Below are 19,114 nucleotides of genomic sequence, written 5' to 3'. Positions count from 1 at the left end.
TGAGATTTTCTTCATCTCCATTGGAATGGGGACTGTTGGGATTTTCTAGATTTGATTTAGGCAATAATGCTTTTGAGATTTCATGATTCTTAAATTTAATCACTCAGTATTTTATACTGCCCTCAAAACTACCTCTGTATTGTGCTTTTTAGCTATTTTATTGGACTCTTATATCTCTAACTCCATTGCAACCCTTATACCATCCAAATCCCTCCCACTCCAAGATTGGGAAGGAGAGAAGGAAGGTGAGATGGGAAAGGGGACATAGACTTCTTTTGGTCAACAAAATAGACCACTTCCTGCTGATTAGGGTCATTATATTTCTTGGGGTGAGTCCAAGCTTAATTGTCAGAATATCCAGCAGTCCACAAAACAGCAACTCAGCAATCCAGCAACAGCAGTGAGGGAAACAGGAAAGGGGAGCAGCAACTGCCACAGGCCCTCTTGAGACTGAAAGACCCTCAGAGAGAATCTTCCTCTCAGGAGGGAGATCCTCAAGCCCAATGACCAGTCCGAGTCCACAGGCTGCAATCTGCAAAAGGGTTTATTTTGGGGTACACAGGTACCTGCAGGCATCCCAGTCAGCTCTAGAGGACTGGTGCGCCTAGCAGAACCAGGGACGGGTTTTTATAGGGTATTGGGGAGCAGAAGCAGGCTTACAGAAGCAGATGCATGGTTGGTGGATTCAAGTGAGGCGCGGATGTATGGTTACACCCAATTGGCTATTTTAAATATATTCAAATGAGGTTGCCACACAGCAAGAGAATACGTGCAGGTTGGGGCGTCCGGAATGTCAGGGGCTAGGGGCTTATCTCTTGTTAGGTGGCCCATAAAGCAATACCAATAATTTAGACTGGTTTTTGTATTTTGTTTTCTTTTATGGTCTGTTTCGTCTAAATGATGGGTCAGCTTGTCCCACAAAGCTTGGACACATCTGAACTTTCCCAGGCTTATTTTAGTTCTGAGTCTGTGTATCTAAAAACTTACTTTTTACTTCTATAGTTGAGGGCCTTGGGCTTGTACAATTCCCTTTTTAGGAGGGGGTCTTTCAAGACTTTCACATTTACACCCTCTCCTGAGTCTCCAGAATTAAACTATCTGCGGCTGTCAAGAACCATGCTCCATGTAGAGCATGAGATAATCATACTTAATAGCTATGGAGTGGCCCATATCCTATACCTGAGATTAAAACCAAACATATTCATACAAAATAACTGATTTCTTTAAGAAACCAAAACTCTGACTACACCTTTGCTGCATTCCCAAGTTTTAATAAGTTGACTCTTTCTCTTCCTTTGATTCTAGGCGGTTCATAATGTCTATCATGATTTTATCAACGGCTCAATAATCCAAAGTGTAAAGTCCACACCTATTTCTATAGATTTTCTTGATATTTCTTACTTTGTTGCATTATTATCTAATAATATATAAGAAATTAAGTTTGTTTATTATTTTCATTGACTCATTTTATGGTAGTACTTATGTCAAGTTGACACACACATTAACGTTATCTGAAAAGAGAGAGCCTCAAGTGAGATATCGCCTCTAGGAGACCTGACTCTTAGGGTATTTTCTCAATTAGTGTTTGATGGGAGAGGCCCTAGAACATTGTGAGTGGTGACATCCCTGGACTGGTAGCCCTGGATTCTGTAAGAAAGCAGGTTGATTAAATCATGGGGAGCAATCCAGTAAGCAACACTCCTTCACAGCCTCTGCATTAGCTCCTGCCTCTACATTCCTGTCCTATTTCGGTTCCTGTCCTCAATTCCTTCAATAATGAACAGCAATATAGATGCATAAAGCAAACAAACCCTTTCTTCCCATTTTCCTTTTTTGGTTTTGGTGATTCATTGCAGCAATAAAAACCCGTAATTAAATAGTGACCTAGAATGTGATCTATTTTAATGAAAATTTCATAAGCTGGTAGATCTGAAGACAAAGCAAATATAGGATATCTTATGTATTTCTGTTAAGTTTATTTGATCTATGGTGCAGTTTAAATTTCCTTTGTTAAATTTTGTCTGAATCATATATCTATTGATGAGTGGGACATTAAACTCACCCACTATTAATGTATGTTTCTTTCTGTTTTTTTTTCTGTCCAGTAGTATTTTGTTGTTATTTTTGAAATTGGTTGTACCAGTGAGAATGCATTAATATGTATTGACCATCTTTGTTTCTTTTGACTAATTTTGACTTGAAGTTTAGCGTTGAAATTTAACTTGAAGTCAGCACTTACTGACTTGGTATATAGATTTGCATCATCTTCCTTTCAGTCTGTGTGTGTGTCCTTGCCAAAGTATCTCCTGTAGACAAAAATAATTATATATCATTCTTAATCTCACCTGAGCCCCATAGAGCTGGATACTTGCTGATATGGGAGCTGATCTTCAGGTGATCTTCTTTGCCACAGAGAGTAGGGCAACTGACCACCAAGCCTCCAAAGCCCTGCCCTCCTGCACCTGATGGCCTGTCTCTGCTCTTCTCCTTTGCTTTCTGTTTTGTCCTTTGTTCAGAGACTGGAAAGAAGCACTTAGCCTTGCTGACTTGGAAGTCCTCCCATTTTGCAGGTCTCAGGGGGAGTCTGGAACAGTATTTGAAGATGTACTTTTAAACAATAGTTCTTCTCTTCACACAGGAAATACTTGTATCTCTCTGAAATATGGAGAATGGCAAAGTAGATTTAATTTTCAGAGCTGCCCTGTCACCACTCTCCCACCATATCTCCCCTGTACATGTGGGCCAGTTTCTAGGTCTGGTAATCTTCCTTTTACCTAAGACACCCGGGCTTCCATCTTTTTTCTTTTCTCTTTTTAAAGCTTCTCTGTCTCTGCAGGCATTAAAGCCACTCCAACATCTGTTTAGTGATTTCGTATAATCTGTCTTTCTCTCTTCAAAATAGCCTATCTTTTTTTAAACCTGGATTCATTCTCTTTCACTGCACACATGGATGCAAGATCATTTTTATGATAGTATTAGCGCTATAATTTGTTTATATATTATGAATTTTCTCTAAACCTTGGCACAGGGTTATCTACTGTAGCGATTTTTAGAAGGCATTCAGGCCATCTTTCAAATCTGCCCCTTTGAGATCTGTCACTGCTTTCACTGTACCTAAAAATTGCCGCTTGCAGTTCACATTGCTGACATGAGATGTTAGGGTAACCTTGAAATCAGTATTTGAAGTGAGAAAGAAAGATGCACGGCATTGGGTCTGGAAATATAAACAGATACTAAAATGAGGAACAAACACATTTCTCAAGGAAAATTAGAAAAAGTACTCCAGTGAGTAGGAATTAGGTGATGGAAACATTTAAATAATTGGAAGTGTCAGAAAATTGGAAATAGACCTACCTAAAGACCCGGCAATACCACTCATGGGAATATACCCAAAAGATGCCCCACCATGCCACAGGGGCACATGTTCCAATGTTCATAGAGACCTTATTGTGATAGCCAGAAGCTGGAAACAACCCAGATGTCCACGATGGAATACTACCCAGCTATTAAGAGCGAGGGCATCCTGAGTTTTGCAGGCAAATGAATGGAACTAGAAATTATCATCCTGAATGAGGTAACTCAGATCCAAAAGGATATGCATGGTATGTTCTCACTAATAAGTGGATATTAGAAAAAAAACTAACTAAACAAACAAACGAATTAAAAACTACAGAATACCCAAGATATAGTCCACAGAACTAAAAAAGTCAACAAGCTGAAGGGCCCTAGTGAGGATACCTCAGTCCCACTTGGGAGGGAGAAGAAAACAACCACAAGTGAGGAGGTAGGGAGGGACATGGGAGGGAAAGGCGGTGGGGATTTGGGGAGAGGGGAGCATGATCTGGTTTTGGGTAGGAGAAAAGGACTGAAGCCCTGAGTGCTAGCAGTAAGAATGGAAACTGGAGATCTCAGGAGGAAGGAGGTTGGGAGGACCCTCTAGAATGTACCAGAGACCTTGGATGTGAGAAACCTTTAGGAATCAAAGGGGGAACCCTGTATGAAATGCTCTATAGTGGGGGAGGGAACTTATAAAGTTTACCTCCAGTAGAAAGACAGGACATCAAGTGAGGGATGGGGTAGCCACCTTACATTCAAAGCTCTGACCCATAATTGTTCCTGTCTGAAAGAACTACAGGAATGGAAATGGAGAGCCAGAGGGAAAGACATTCCAGTGACAGGCCCAAAGTGGGATGTAGCTCAGGAGGAGGCCCCAGGACTTGACACCATTACTGAGGCTATGGGGCATTCACAAAAAGAGACCAATTATGACTGCTCTCCAAAAGACTCAACAAGCAGCTGAAAGAGTCAGATGCAGATATGTGCACCTAGCAAATGAACAGAAGCTGCTGATCTCTTTGGTTAAATTATGGAAAAGTTGGAGGAAGCTGAGGAGGACGACAACCCTTAGAAGGAACAGCAATCTTAATTAACCTGGACCCCTGAGATCTCTCTGACACTGGATCACCAACTAGGCAGCATACACCAGCTGAGATGAGGCCTCCAACACATATACACCAGAGGACTCCTGGGTCTGGGTTCAGTCAGAGAAGGTGCACCTAACCTTCAAGAGACTGGAGGCCCCAGAGAGTTTATTATCTCAGTTGTCAGTCTCATGGCATAATTAAGGATCATTACCAAATGTATCTAAATTTAAAAGGTCAGCTAGATACGGTGTAGTTGTGAGTTGTGAGTTGGTTAGATTTATAGTCATCCTAAAGACACTCCTCTGAGAAGCATCATCCTGTGGTCTGGGGTTCTAGACTGAATATTCTATCCCCTTTGGCGAAAGAAAAGTTAAAGCAAACCACAACAGCATTCATCTCTGTCTGCTTCCTGACTGGGGACACAATGTGACCAACTGCTGTGTTCTCTTACCATCACAGCTTCCCTTATTTCTGCAATGTTTCCCTTGTACATGATGCCTGTATCTCTCAGAACTTTGAGTCAAAATAGATCTTCATTTGCCTAAGTTGCTGTACTGAAGTATTGTGTGACACCAATATGAGAAGAGTTGCAGATACCACTAAGAATGAGAAAATGTGTAACAGTATAGAGATTTAAATCACACCTACACAGGATGCAACATTTATATCGTTGAGCTTGTAAGTCAAAAGATTTATAACACATTTCATTTTTGAAGAGAAATATTTGAATGCTAATTATTTCAATGAATAATTCATGCTTCTTTTACAGACTTGTGTATTATAAATACAGCTAAAATATTTTGATTATTCTTAACCACTATGCCTTATCTCCACTAAAGATCATATTTATGTTCACATGTATCCATCATTCTATCTCATATGTATTAATTCAAAATACATTCAAGCACACTATTAAAATTATATATAAATTATATTATACATATATTTAACAAATTAATTCTTTGACCAGATATTATCATGACCTTTCTCTGTCAGTAGATTTTTCAACTATTGTTTAAATTAGATATACTGCTGAATTATATTTTTCTCCCTAAGGAGAAAAAGGGCTCCTCCATTGACTGAACATTTGATAATCCCAAATAATATTTTTTTGTAGAAAATTAAGATCACTTTATTATTCTGGTCTGGGTATTTATGGCTGACCTGAATGGTTGTATGGTGGAATACCCATTTCATAACTAATCCCCTCAAGTTCTGAATAAATACCTATTATTATTTCAAATTATATAATAATAGATTTTCTCAATAAATATTTCTAATTGTCCTCAGTACACATTTTATGGTTTTGTTTTCACTGAGTTTTCTTTTGCAATTCAAAGTAAAAGTAAATGAACACAATAATTATAACTGTGTTATCTGGTATTTGGAAAATACTTTGGGATGCTGAACAACTCATATCTTTCATATAAGATCTCAAGGCTGATTATTTATTTTGTCCAATAAATGCTAAAGTACAGCATTGAAAATATTTTTACTTTTTAAAAAATTATGAAATCAGTTAAAATTTCAAAACCAAAGTTTAAATGCTAGTTTCTTCAAATAACTTTTATTTTAAGTTAAATTATAATTTGCACTTTGTTTTAATATTGGTATTTACTTTTAAGTGTTATAAAAGTAAAGTAATACTTCAAATCTAGATATTTTCATTTGATTATCTACATTTATAGTAACTGTGTACTTTTGGTGTAAATATGTAGGAAAGAATTAGACCATTCTTTTACACTGGATATAATTGCACTTAGTTTTAATTATTTAACAAATAATAAATAAGTTCCTTTAATAAGAAAAACTTAAATTAGAATGAAAAAAGTAGTATAGTTGAAAAGAAGAAAGCAAAAATTTTTAAGGAGTCAATTTAATTTATTTTGATAAAATGTAGAAACAATAAAGTAAGAATTTATACTGGTAAGCCTACAACTCATAAAATTTGCAAGTATAACAAACCACACATGCTAGTCTTTGAATGTTAATTTCTGACAAAAACAATGAGTGTGAAAAATGAAGTTTATCAGATCCAAACATATACTTTATGCAAATCAGATAAAATCACTCCAATTTTATTCATTATATATTTTATTCTTTAAACATTTTTAACTCCTGATATAAATTGTGAGAATAAAAACAATAATAACTCATGTTAATTTAAGAAGAATCAATAAGCAGTGATAAGACCCAATGGAGATGACATTTGCTGAAATACCCAACAGAGGGAGATAGAACTTGTAAAGACCTCCTCAAGTACACAGGCATGGCCCCCAATTGAGGGAAGGGGCCACTCACCCATGTAAAAATTTTTAACCCAGAATTGTTCCAGTCTAAAGGAAACACAGGGACAAAAAATAGAGCAGAGACTGAAGGAAAGGTCATCCAGAGATTGCCCCTCCTTGGGATCCAGCTCATCTGCAGACACCAACCCTAGACACTATTGTTGATGCCAAGAACAGCTTGCAGACAGAAGCCTGGTATAGGTGTTCTCTAAGAGGCTTTGCCAGCACTTGACTAAGACAGATGCAGTCAACCATTGGACTGAGCCCAGAGATCACAATGGAAGAGTTAGGGAAGGACTGAAAGAGCTGAAGGAGATTGCAACCCCATAGGAAGAGCACCAATTATCAACCAAACAGAAACCCCAGAGCTCCCAGGGACTAAACCACTAACCAAAGAGTATACATGGGTAATTCTATGGCTTCTGCTAAGCATGTAGCAGAGGACTGCCTTATCTGACATCAATAGGAGGGGAGGCGCTTGGTCCTATGGAGGCTTGTTGCCCTAGAGAACGGGGAGGCTAGAGGAGTGAGGCAGGAGTGGGTGGGTGGGTTAGAGAGTACCCTCTTAGAGACAAAGGGAAGAAGAGATGGGATGGGAAGTTTGCAGAGGGGAGATTGGAAAGGGACATTTGACATGTACATAAATAAAATAATCAAAAGTATATGTTCTTAAAGAGAGAAAAATAAAAATTACAATAGAGTTGGCAAATAAAAGAATGATGAGGGCATTTTCCTTTGTTTTTGGAAGATGATCCTGAAAGATGGTTGTCAAGGTTTTTCAGAATCTGAACATATTTATGACACAAGCTATAGCCGAAGACAAAGTCCAAGCCAAATTAGAATTTAATTACCTATGCTTTTCATTTACTCTAATGGATACATAAAGGATAAAATTAAACATAATAGTGGGATCTCTTGTAAATATGTATCAAACCAAACATGTATTATTTCTTTACAGTGAAGCCTTCAAAAATATTTCCTTTCCTTCTCTCTGACTGAAATATGCTGAGTGTTATTGCATTCTATAGTCAACCTCGCATCCCATAGCACCTCAGAGCTTGTGTTTCTGCCACTTGTAACCCACCGCTCCTTGATCAAACTCTCCCCATCTCTCTCCAATCCCTTCCCATCTTCTGGTAATTAACATTGTTCTCTCAACTTATATGAGACAATTTTTTAGATTCCACAAATAAGTGAGAGTATGTAGAACCTGTAATAATATGTCTGGTTCATTTAACTTAGCAAAACATAGGGAACACCCATATGTGTTTGCAAGTGAGACGATTTCCTTCTATGTTTTGATGGAAACAGCATCTGTGGAATATGTGCATTTCTACTTTATCCATTCATCTGTTAATGAGCACAGGTTGTTTCATTTCTAGACTATGAAGAAGTGCTATAGGCATGCAGACAGCTCAAAGAATTTTTTGGCTATTTGTGGAGAAAAGGTTCTAGTGGGTTCTGTGACTGTAATATACACACACACACACTCACACACATATACTCTCTCTCTCTCTCCCTCTCTCTCTTTCTTACACACACACACACACACACATACACACACACTCAATACTTATTATATCTTGTCTTTATGAGGCAGAAGTGATGTATCTCAGTTATTTTGATTTGGGTTCCTCTTGCAGTTAATGAGACTGAATATCATTTGATAAACCTATTAGAAGTTAAAAGGAGCATTGTTTGAAATTTATTTTTTATATATTTAGGCTTGGAGGCTTGGTGCAAATGACACCCCTATTGTGGAAATTTTTGATTCACTATTAAATGTTTTCATGTCCTTTACTAACTTTTAATATATATATATATATATATATATATATATATATATATATACCTGCTATCAAGTTTTGTGTGAATTAAAAATTTATAAATATCAAATATTATGGCCTTATCTAAATATTGTTTATAAATACAAGAAAATATTACATATACTCTGAAATGGAAATATTTCTGACATATGCTACAACATATAATCATGTCTAGAAAAATATTGCATAATTTCACTTATATTTGGAATCTTAAAAAAGTCAGACCTCAACAGATATAAGAAGATTGAAAGAACCCCACGCATCCTATCAGATCACCACGGACTAAGGCTGGTCTTCAATAACAACAAAAATGACAGAAAGCCACATACACATGGAAGTTGAACAATGCTCTACTCAATGATAACCTGGTCAAGGAAGAAATAAGAAAGCAATTAAGGATATTTTAGAATTTAAAGGAAATGAAGGCACCCAAATTTATGGGACACAATGAAAGCAGTACTAAGCGGAAAACTCATAGCTCTGAGTGCCTCCAAAAAGAAAATGGAGAGAGCATATTCTAGCAACTTGACAGCATACCTAAAATCTCGAAAACTAAAAGATACAAATACACCCAAAAGGAATAGACTTCAGGAAGTAATCAAACTCAGGGCTGAAATCAACCAAGAAAAAACAAAAAGAACTAAACACATAATCAGCAAAACCAGGAGCTGGTTTTTGAGAAAATCAACAACATAGATAAACCATTAGCCAGATTAACCAGATGGCACAGAGATTTTCCAAATTAAGACAATCAGAAATAAAAAGGGAGATATAACAACAAAACTGAGGAAATTTAAAAAAAATCATCAGGTCCTAATACAAAACCTATATTCAATAAAACTGGAAAATCTGGATGAAATGGACAATTTTCTAGACAGATTCCAGGTGACAAAGACAAATCAGGATCAGATAAACCATCTGAACAGTCCCATAACTCCTAAAGAAACTGAAGCAATTATTAAAAGTCTTTCAACCAAAAAGGGGCCAGGACCAGATGGGTTTAGTGCAGAATTCTGTCAGACCTTCATAGAAGACCTCATACCAATACTATACAAACTATTCCACAAAATAGAAACAGATGGAGTATTGCCAAATTCCTTCTATGAAGCTACAATTATGCATATACCTAAACCACATAAAGACCCAACAAAGAAAGAGAACTTCAGACGAATTTCTCTTATGAATATTGATGGAAAAATACTCAATAAAATTCTCACAAACCAAAACCAAGAACATATAAAAAAGGTCATCCATCATGATCAAGTATGCTTTACCCAGGGATGCAGGGATGATTCAATATATGGACATACGTGAATGCAATTCCCTATATAAATAAACTTTAAGAAATGAACCACATGATCATCTGATTAGATGTTGAGAAACCATTTGACAAAATTCAACATCTCTCCATGCTAAAAGTCTTGGAAACATCAGAAATTCAAGGCCCATAGCTAAATATAATAAAAGCAATATACAGCAAACCAGTAGCCAACAACAAACTAAATGGAGAAAAACCTGAAGCAGCCCCACTAAAATCTGGGACTAGACAAGGCTACACATATTCTCCATACTCAAAGTCCAAGCCAGAGCCATCATACAATAAAAGAAGGTCAAAGGAATACAAATTGTAAAGGATGATATCAAAATATCACTATTTGCAGATGGTATGATAGTATACTTATCTGACCCCAAAAGTTCCACCAGAGAACTACTAAGCTTGATAAACAACTTCAGCAAAGTGGCTGGATATAAAGTTAAGTCAAACAAATCAGTTACTTTCATCTACTTAAAAAAATAAGCAGGATGAGAAAAAGATGGAAATAAAACCCTTCACAATAGTCACAAATAATATAAGATGCCTTGGTATGACTCTAGCCAAGCAAGTGAAAGATCTGTATGATAAGATCTTCAAGTGAAGCAAATAATTGAAGATCTCAGAAGATGGAAAGATCTCCCATGCTCATGGATTGGCAGGATTAATATAGTTAAAATGACCATTTTGCCAAAAGCAATCTACAGATTCAATGCAATCCCCACCAAAATTCCAACTCAATTCTTCATAGAATTAGAAACAGCAATCTACAAATTCATTTGGAATAACAAAAAACCCAGGATAGCCAAAACTATCCTCAACAATAAACGAAATTTTGGGGGAATCATCATCCCTGACCTCAAGCAGTATTATAGAGCAATAGTGATAAAAAGCTGTATGGTATTGGTACAGAGACAGACAGGTAGATCAATGGAACAGAATTAAAGATCCAGAAATGCACCCACACACCTATGGTCCCTTGATCTTTGACAAAAGAGGTAAATCCATTCAGTGGAAAAGAGATAGCATTTTCAACAGATGGTGCTAGTTCAGTGGGAGGTCAGCATGTAGATATTGCAAATTGATCCATTCTTATTGCCCTGTACAAAGCTCAAGTCCAAGTGGATCAAGGACCTTAACATCAAACCAGAAAAACTCAACCTAATAGAAGAAAAAGTGGGGAAGAGCTGAAAAACGTGGACACTGGGGAAAATTATTTTAAAAGAACAACAATGGCTTTTGTTCTAAGATCAAGAATCTACAAATGGAACCTCATAAAATTGCAATGCTTTTGTAAGGCAAAGGACACTGTTATTAGGACAAAATGACAACCAACAGATTGGGAAAAGATCTTTACATCCAACAAAGGGGGTAATATCCAATAAATACAAAGAACTCAAGAAGTTAGACTCTAGAAAATCAAATAACCCTTTTTAAAAATGGGCTACAGAGCTAAACAACAAATTCTCAACAGAGGAATATTGAATGGCTGAGAAGTACCTAAAGAAATGTTCAACATCCTTATTCATCAGGGAAATGCAAATCGAAACAGCCCTGAGATTCCACCTCACACCAATCAAAATGGGTAAGATAAAAAAGTGAGGCGATGACGCCAAGAAGTGCATGCTGACAGGAGTCTGATATAGCTGTCTCCTGAGAGGCTCTGCAAGTGCATAACAAACACAGAGAAGAATGCTCTCAGCCAACCATTAAACTGAGAACAGGGTCCCCATTTGAGGAGTTAGGGAAAGGATTGAAAGAGCTGAAGGGACTTGCAACCTCTTAAGAACAACAATACCAACCAACCAGAGCTCCCAGGGACTAAACCACCACCCAAAGAGTACACATGGACAGACCCATGGCTCCAGATACATATGTAGCAGAGGCTGGAATTGTTGAGTACCAATGGCAGGAGAAACCCTTGGTACTGCCAAGGCTGGACTCCCCACTCTAGGGGAATGTCAGGGCAGGGAGGTAGGAAGGTGTGGGTTGTTGTGGGGTGGGTAACACCTTCATACAAGAAGGGCTAGGGACATGGGATAGGGAGTTCATGTATGGGAAACCGGGAAATCAGAGAACATTTGAAATTTACATAAAAAATCCAATAAAGCAAACAAAATGACTACAAATTGTGATTCTTAAAAAATACATTAGAATTATTATAGTAGTTGCAAAAGTCTCTCTAACTGACATTGTCTACAAAAGAAACAAGGGAGATTAAAAAATGGGCTATACTATACCATATTTCACTTAATAATTTTATTGAAATGAGAATAATACAAATTATAGATATAGAGTGTATTGTATAATAATTTGTAAATAATTATGCACTTGTATTATTGTTTAAGTAACAATAATAGATTCAATGATTAAGAGATGTTTGGCATTGTAAATTGTAACTGACTTATTGGTTGATACTTTCTTACTTTCACTGAAACAAAAGCTTATCTTCTCATAAATTTCAATTTTGAGATTTAAAATATATTTATACCTTCCTCATTTTTCTATTTCTCCCCTCATGGCAGGTGCACCCTATTATCCTTCTCCTGAAGTTATTCCTTCCTTCAACACAGTCTCTTTTACTTCACTGGTTTCTGTGGCTAGTCCAGGTGTTATTCTCACATGTAACACTCAGACCAAAGATCCACAAGCAAGGGAACATGGGGAAATTGTCTTTCTGGGTCCAGGTTGCTTCATTTGGTGATATTTTCTAGTTCCATTGATTTATCTGTAAATTTTATGACATCATTTTCTTAGAGATGAGTAGAATTTTCTGGTGCATATGTACCACACAATCATTAGCTAAACCAACTTTATGTTATTTCCATTTCTGAGCTGTTGGGATTAGAGCAACCGTGAATATGTTTGAATACTCTCTGTCACTTAGGACATCAAGTCCTTTGTTCATATACCAAGTGATATTGTTGGGTGGCCTGGTAGACCTGGTTTTATCATTTTGAGATTTCTCCAAAGCAGCTCCTGAGCAGCTGGAAAGGTGTGCAATCCTCCAGGCAGTGACTATGAGTGTCTTTCTCTGCACATAATCACCCATATTTGATATCAACTGTTTTCTTGATCTTTGTCATTCTTACTAGGGTTAGATAAAACTTAAAAGTAGTTTGAACTTACATTCCCTGATTTCTAGGGATGCTGACCATCCCTAGAAAAAGATGTCAGAGCCTCCTGGGTCCCCTGCAGTGTCTCAACCACCTTGTCAGAACCTTCTGGGTCCCTTGCAGGGTCTGACCCCTGCTGAGCCCTGAGGATGGGTGTGGAAGCCTTTTGTTCCTAACAAAGGAGCAGTCTGGCCCGGTAAAGGACAAACACATACACACACACACACACACACACACACACACACACACACACACACACACGCGCGCGCACGCACGCGCGCACACACACACACACACACACACACACACACACACACACTCACACACATAGGCGATGGTCTCAATTCGTTCCTGTCTTTTGTTTTTGAGATTTAGGTTGGTCTTCCTGGATTTCTCCCCAGTAAATTGGGGGCACATATTTGGTCTTTTGTTACCGAAGTGCTTTCTAGATTTTTCTACCTGGTCAACTTGGGGTATATATTCGGAAAATAAAGTTACAGAATGGGCATTCTTTCTTAACACGAATAACCCACATGTGTGTGTGTGTTTTTTAATCCCGCAGGCTTATGCCCGATTCTCGGTGCCGTGTCGGTGTGGGCCTCGACAAAAAGATATTTCTTAGCCATTGATATTTTCATTTGGGAATTCTCTTTTCAGATTCATAAACCAATTAGGTTATATATTTCTTGAGTTCTTTATGTATTCTGAATATCAGTAATCCATTGCATATATAGCTGGCAAATATTTTCTCCCAGTTTGTGGGCTTTCTCTTCATTTGCTTGACAGAAGGTTTTGAGTTTTATGGGCTCCCTTTTTCAGTTGTTGGCCTTAATTCTGCAGAATACAGAGTTCCATTGAGAAAGCCCTTTCCTCCACTTATATCTAGTAGGGTTATGGCCTCTATTTTCCAAGGAATTTCAACATTTCATTAAGGTTTTTGATTTATTTGCAGTTGGTTTTTGTTCAGGGCGATAAATATAGATCTATTTTTATTCTTTTACATGTAATATCCAGTTTTTTTAGCACACATTTCTTAAGATGCAGTCTTTTCTTTAGCTTATAGTTTTTCACACGTTTGTCAGATACTAGATGTCTACTGTTATGTTCATTCACGGTTAGGGTTCTATTTTGTTTCCTCAATCTACATGTTTCCTTTGGTGGTAGTACCTAAAGAGACAGGGCTGCCCACTACCTGCATTAATTTTCAATTACAGTGTTTGAAGTGCTAGCTAGAGCAAGAAGACAGAGGAAATTAAAGAGAGTGAAGAACACGAATAGAAGTCAAATTATCTTTATTTGCATTAGATTGCATACTATATAAAAGTGGTTACCAAAATTCCATGAGAAAACTTCTAGAAGTGATCTACATTTTCAATAAAGTTACTAGTAGAATAGAAAAAAAATCAGCTTACGAAAGTCAATACACTTTCTCCGGGGAGGGCTATTTCTTCCACTCTCAGCATTCCTTAGTTGCCCATAGCTTGATTGGGCTGAGGACTGACGAGCTTTCTTCCATCACTATTTACATGTCTACTGGTATGTTCTTATTCAGGTCATGTTTAGGCATCTATGTTGGTGAAACTTTACGAGTGTAGCTTCTGATATTTCTAAGAGACAAAAATCTCATCGCAAACTCCCTACTTCTTTGGTTCTTAGGATTTCCTCTCCTTTCATCCCTTTCTACAACTGTCCCTAATCCTTAGGTATAGCAGATGTCTTGTAGGTGTGTCAGTTGGGGCCACCCACCACAACTGTGCATTTTCATCAGTTGCAGGTATTTTGTTTGCTCGTTTGTTTGTTTTGCAATTATATTCCTCTTTTCCAAAGAGAAATTTCTTGATGTGTGGTGAGTATGACATTTATCTGTGGGATTAAGCATTAACATATAGAATGTAGTTAGGAATTTTGCTGGTAAAGTGGTGGTTGTAGTTTTCTCCTCCGAAATCCATTATTTTGTTATTCCTGGATCTAGTTACATATATCAATTAGTTATCCACTATCAATGGTTAGCTCTGAAAGCATATACGTACAAGTAACACTATAAAAACTGCATAGATTGCATTTATGTGTGTATATACATGTATCACATATAGACACATAAACACACACACACACACACACACACACACACACACGGTGTAATGATCTCAGAACCTATTAAAGACATAAAATTTCATGAAAAAAATCAGTAGCTTGAATTTCTCTAGATGGCATAGTATATGACTATTAATTTTGAGTTTGATGGTTGCAGCCTACTTATGTAGAATAATGTCATTATCTTCAAAAAATGCAGTATATTTACTTTTTAAATCACACATATTGGGTGGCTATTGGCTTCACCTTACAACGTAAAAGGGATCCTCAGAATCCACATCATAACAAAGAACTGACTCCAACAAGTTGTCCTCTGATATCTTCCAATATTTCATGGAAATATGTATAGAAAAGAAATAAATAAGCATTAGAAATTCTTTAAAACAGAAATTAGGTATATAAAAATATACTGAGGAACCTAGGCATCCATGATAACAGGACCTAAGAACGCTAACTTTTTTATTACATGCCTTAGGAAAAACAAAATCTATTTCTTCTTTTCCCGGAATATTCTATATCTTGGGATTATTTGTGATAAAATAAATAACAATGTATTTTATATCACATATAATAGCTAATGTGTTCTGAATACTTTCCCAAGTCTATTAACACATTCAGTCCTTACTGTAAATTAAAAAGGTGGGATCCATTACAATCTCTTCTATATGGATCTAGAAACTGAAAAAGAAAACTTAAGTAATTTCTCAGTTATATTCCTAGGAAGCGATGAATGATGTTTTACATGAAGGTATTCATATGAGTGTACTTTCCAATGTAACTATTAGGATTCCTTGATATTCTCCAATTGAGAGATAAATATTTCTAAAAGTATTCTATATTAGTTTACCTTCCATTTTTTAGTCATACCATTTGAGTCAGAGCCGTATAAATATATTAAGGAATGTGTATGATGGTTAATTTTAATTGTGAACTTGGTTAGATTTTGAAATTTTGAGACATTATTTTTAAAGATCATACTTTTTGGGGTTCCTGAGATGTCTTTTCCAGAATGATTAGACCACAGGGTGTCTTAAGTAAAAAGCTGATTCCTTCATGGATTCACAGTAGATACATTACTGAGAAATGATAAAAGGGTAGAGTTTTTTTGAATTGGAGGAAGTATGTCACTGTGGATCTGTCTCTGTTTTTGCTCTTGACCTATGGCCCATCATGTATTCAGTCATCTCTGTTTCCAGGATGACCTGACATGTACTATGTCCAACATGTCTTCACCACCACGAGAACTGCACCTACAAAATCACAAAGGAGAATAAAATCTTTTCTTACCTCAAGTTATCCTCTTTGATATTTTTGCGGTGTGAGGTGACCAGAGACAGTCATTAGCTTATGTGACTATTAAGAAACACAGTAGACATTGCTTACCATCTGCTCTGAACACAAGAGTCTGAAAGAAGAATAAGAATCTGCTCTTTTTCAGCCTTTTTCTCTCTTAGGGGATGAAAATAAAATCTTCCCTTAGGCATAAATGCATGGATTTGTTCATAGATATTCTTCAGAATGCCTGTAAGTGACATTGGAAATGAAAGACAAATCTATTTGATTTCTAATTAGCTGTTCTTTTTTTCCCCTCTGATCCCATGTTATGGTGGCAAACAAACTACATTTATTCATGTTTCTGTATATGCACATATGTATGAAGCATAAATAGTTGTGGAGATTTTTGTTTATAAAGACAAGACATAGTTTTATGGTTGTAGCAGTTTGAATTATGATGTTTTTGCCCGTTGACAAATAGCAATATGGAACTTCGTAAAAGTACAAAAAGTATTACACAGTAAAATTTTGTAGACCTGAGAATGTGTTCCAGTGTTATCGTGATGGAGTTATTTCCTTTCAGAGTATAATTTGGTCGAGAGTCACAATTTCTATTAAGCAAATGTTCAGAGAATCCTGCATCCATCACCTTAAATCCATTTAAAAAGTTTTCTCTCATCCTAGCATGTAGGAATAGCTGTTATATTTAATATGGAAATGAATGTTGATGTCTCCCCTGATATGAAAATGAGAGGTCTAATTTTAACTAATAATTCTGTCAGTGTTACAAAATGACAAAGGGGACCTGGCTGGTAATGAACATTATCCAGGGCTGCTGCTGAGTAGGAATTTTTTTCTTATAACTTAAATGTTAATGTTTCTCTTTTTTTCTATTGAAATTTTCAATAAAAAGGCCAACACATTTTTAAAAGGGTACATTACAAATAAATAAAATGCAAATATCCTTGCAATCTGGTAGAAGGGTCAAATCAAATATTTTCAGATATATATCTATATTGATGCTTATCTGGGAATTGTAACTATTATGTATCAATAAATACTGAATTGTTAGTAAAATTTCTTCCTACAAACCTGTCATTTCTTTCTAATGAAGTAAGAGAGATAAGATTAACTATTATATATATATATATATATATATATATATATATATATATGTATACTGTTTAAGAGAAATAGCTAGCTCAACAATATAAATTATGTGAAGAAATTGGCAAGGAGTATAAAGGAATCTGATAAAAATAGGTCATCTCGTAATTTCTTTCTGAAGTGTCCACACTAATTGTATTCAGGTAAATGTGCTTTCTTGGAATCTCATTTCCCTGCACAGGCTGTACCTTGATGTGGACAGTGAGGAAAAGCCACTTAATGTCATTTATTCACACGTTATTGTCTTAGCCACTGCTAAGTATCAGAGAAACAGTTATATAGAAACCAGACATTGTTCTTATGCTCAGACATCCTATTCATCTCACATTGGAGATGAATAGATTGAAGCAAAGAGAAAACTGATGCAGGATAAAAATACCAGGCCAAGAGGGACTTAAGGGTACCAGCGGTGCCAGCATAAAACTATTAAATACCATCATAGCAAATTGCAAATATCTAGAAAAAGGAGGACAGAAGTGATGAGCAGTCTGTCTTAAGTAGCAGCATTAATTAGTTGAGAATAAGAGACATATCTCATAGCTATCAGTCAAGAGTACACAGAAAACTCAGGACCTCACTCACCTCTATTTTCCACACCTTGAATGCGCTCTACCATTCCACTTTCCTTCATTGTAGCAGGCTTCGTTTTCCACTGGGCTTGTGTCTCATGGGACTAATCTCATCACAAGAAAATGTTTAGTTCATCTAAAATCATACAGGATTGCATAGTCTGATGCCGAGAGGCCAGGCTCCTTTTCATCATTATGGGAGCTGTAATGTTTTTCTTATTGATTGTCCTAATTATTTTAATTGAGGTTCTCCTATGCCATTCTTGAAATAATCATGGAAGACATAACTGCACACAAAGTCCCATTGTCTCCCCTGTGCTCATTTCTTTCTCTTTCCTTCTCTGACTAAACTGCTTGGTATAGAATCTGTATAAAAGGGTTGGTGAAATGATAACATCAAATAAATAATCTATAAAAATTTCCACTAAAATTTAATTATCTGATGTCTTCAGATGGGGTATTATTTCCTAATGTACTTATTAAGTAAACATTGCTGCAACAGGTCCACAGGTTGCTAGCCAACTGTGGCTTCTAAGAGCTGTGGATAATGTCGGTTGACATCTTTTAATTTTCATGTATGAAATTCTGGGCATCTTCAGAGAAAGATTCCCCTTCTTCACAGTGCTTTTAGTGTCCATACTTCCCCACTATTCTGGGTGAAGTTCTACTTCTTGTTTCAGTATTTCCCAATTCTTCCATGGTGACAAAGGTGTCACAGATGATTGTTGGAAACTCCCAAACAATTCCTGTGACATGTGCTGGGGATGGGGATACCAACTACACTTTCCCTTATCATAGATAGAACTATAAAAGTGTTCTCCTATTGTTAACCATGGAGGAATGAATCATGAAGAACTTCATATTATTGGATATTTTGGCTGCTTCGTCAAAGCTCTGATTTAGCTTGTCAGATATTTATTGTTACTTTGTCCTCACTCTATGTTATGTTGTGCCAACAATTTCTTTCCTAATTTCAGATAACTTTTTTTATATTTGTCTTGCTATGGTTGACGATATTCTAAAACTATGATTTCTTCTAATTC

The 19,114-nt window shown here is 36.5% G+C and overlaps 1 long non-coding RNA gene across 1 annotated transcript; it reads right to left on the bottom strand.

Annotated features, from left to right (window-relative positions):
- Window positions 1-527: 527 nt before the first annotated feature.
- On the bottom strand, window positions 528-18,433 carry LOC147994722 (uncharacterized). Its single transcript, XR_015687195.1, has 3 exons — window positions 18,085-18,433; window positions 16,444-16,582; window positions 528-2,655 (listed from the first exon to the last, which is right to left on the bottom strand). It is a non-coding gene; the product is annotated as an uncharacterized LOC147994722 (long non-coding RNA).
- Window positions 18,434-19,114: the final 681 nt, after the last annotated feature.

Source organism: Rattus norvegicus, chromosome 4 (assembly GCF_021556685.1).
Source record: "Rattus norvegicus strain SHRSP/BbbUtx chromosome 4, alternate assembly SHRSP_T2T, whole genome shotgun sequence".
In the NCBI taxonomy this organism is placed as follows: Eukaryota; Metazoa; Chordata; class Mammalia; order Rodentia; family Muridae; genus Rattus; species Rattus norvegicus.
The sequence above is the reverse complement of the archived record's forward strand: the minus strand, read 5'-3'. Positions and strand labels throughout refer to the sequence as shown.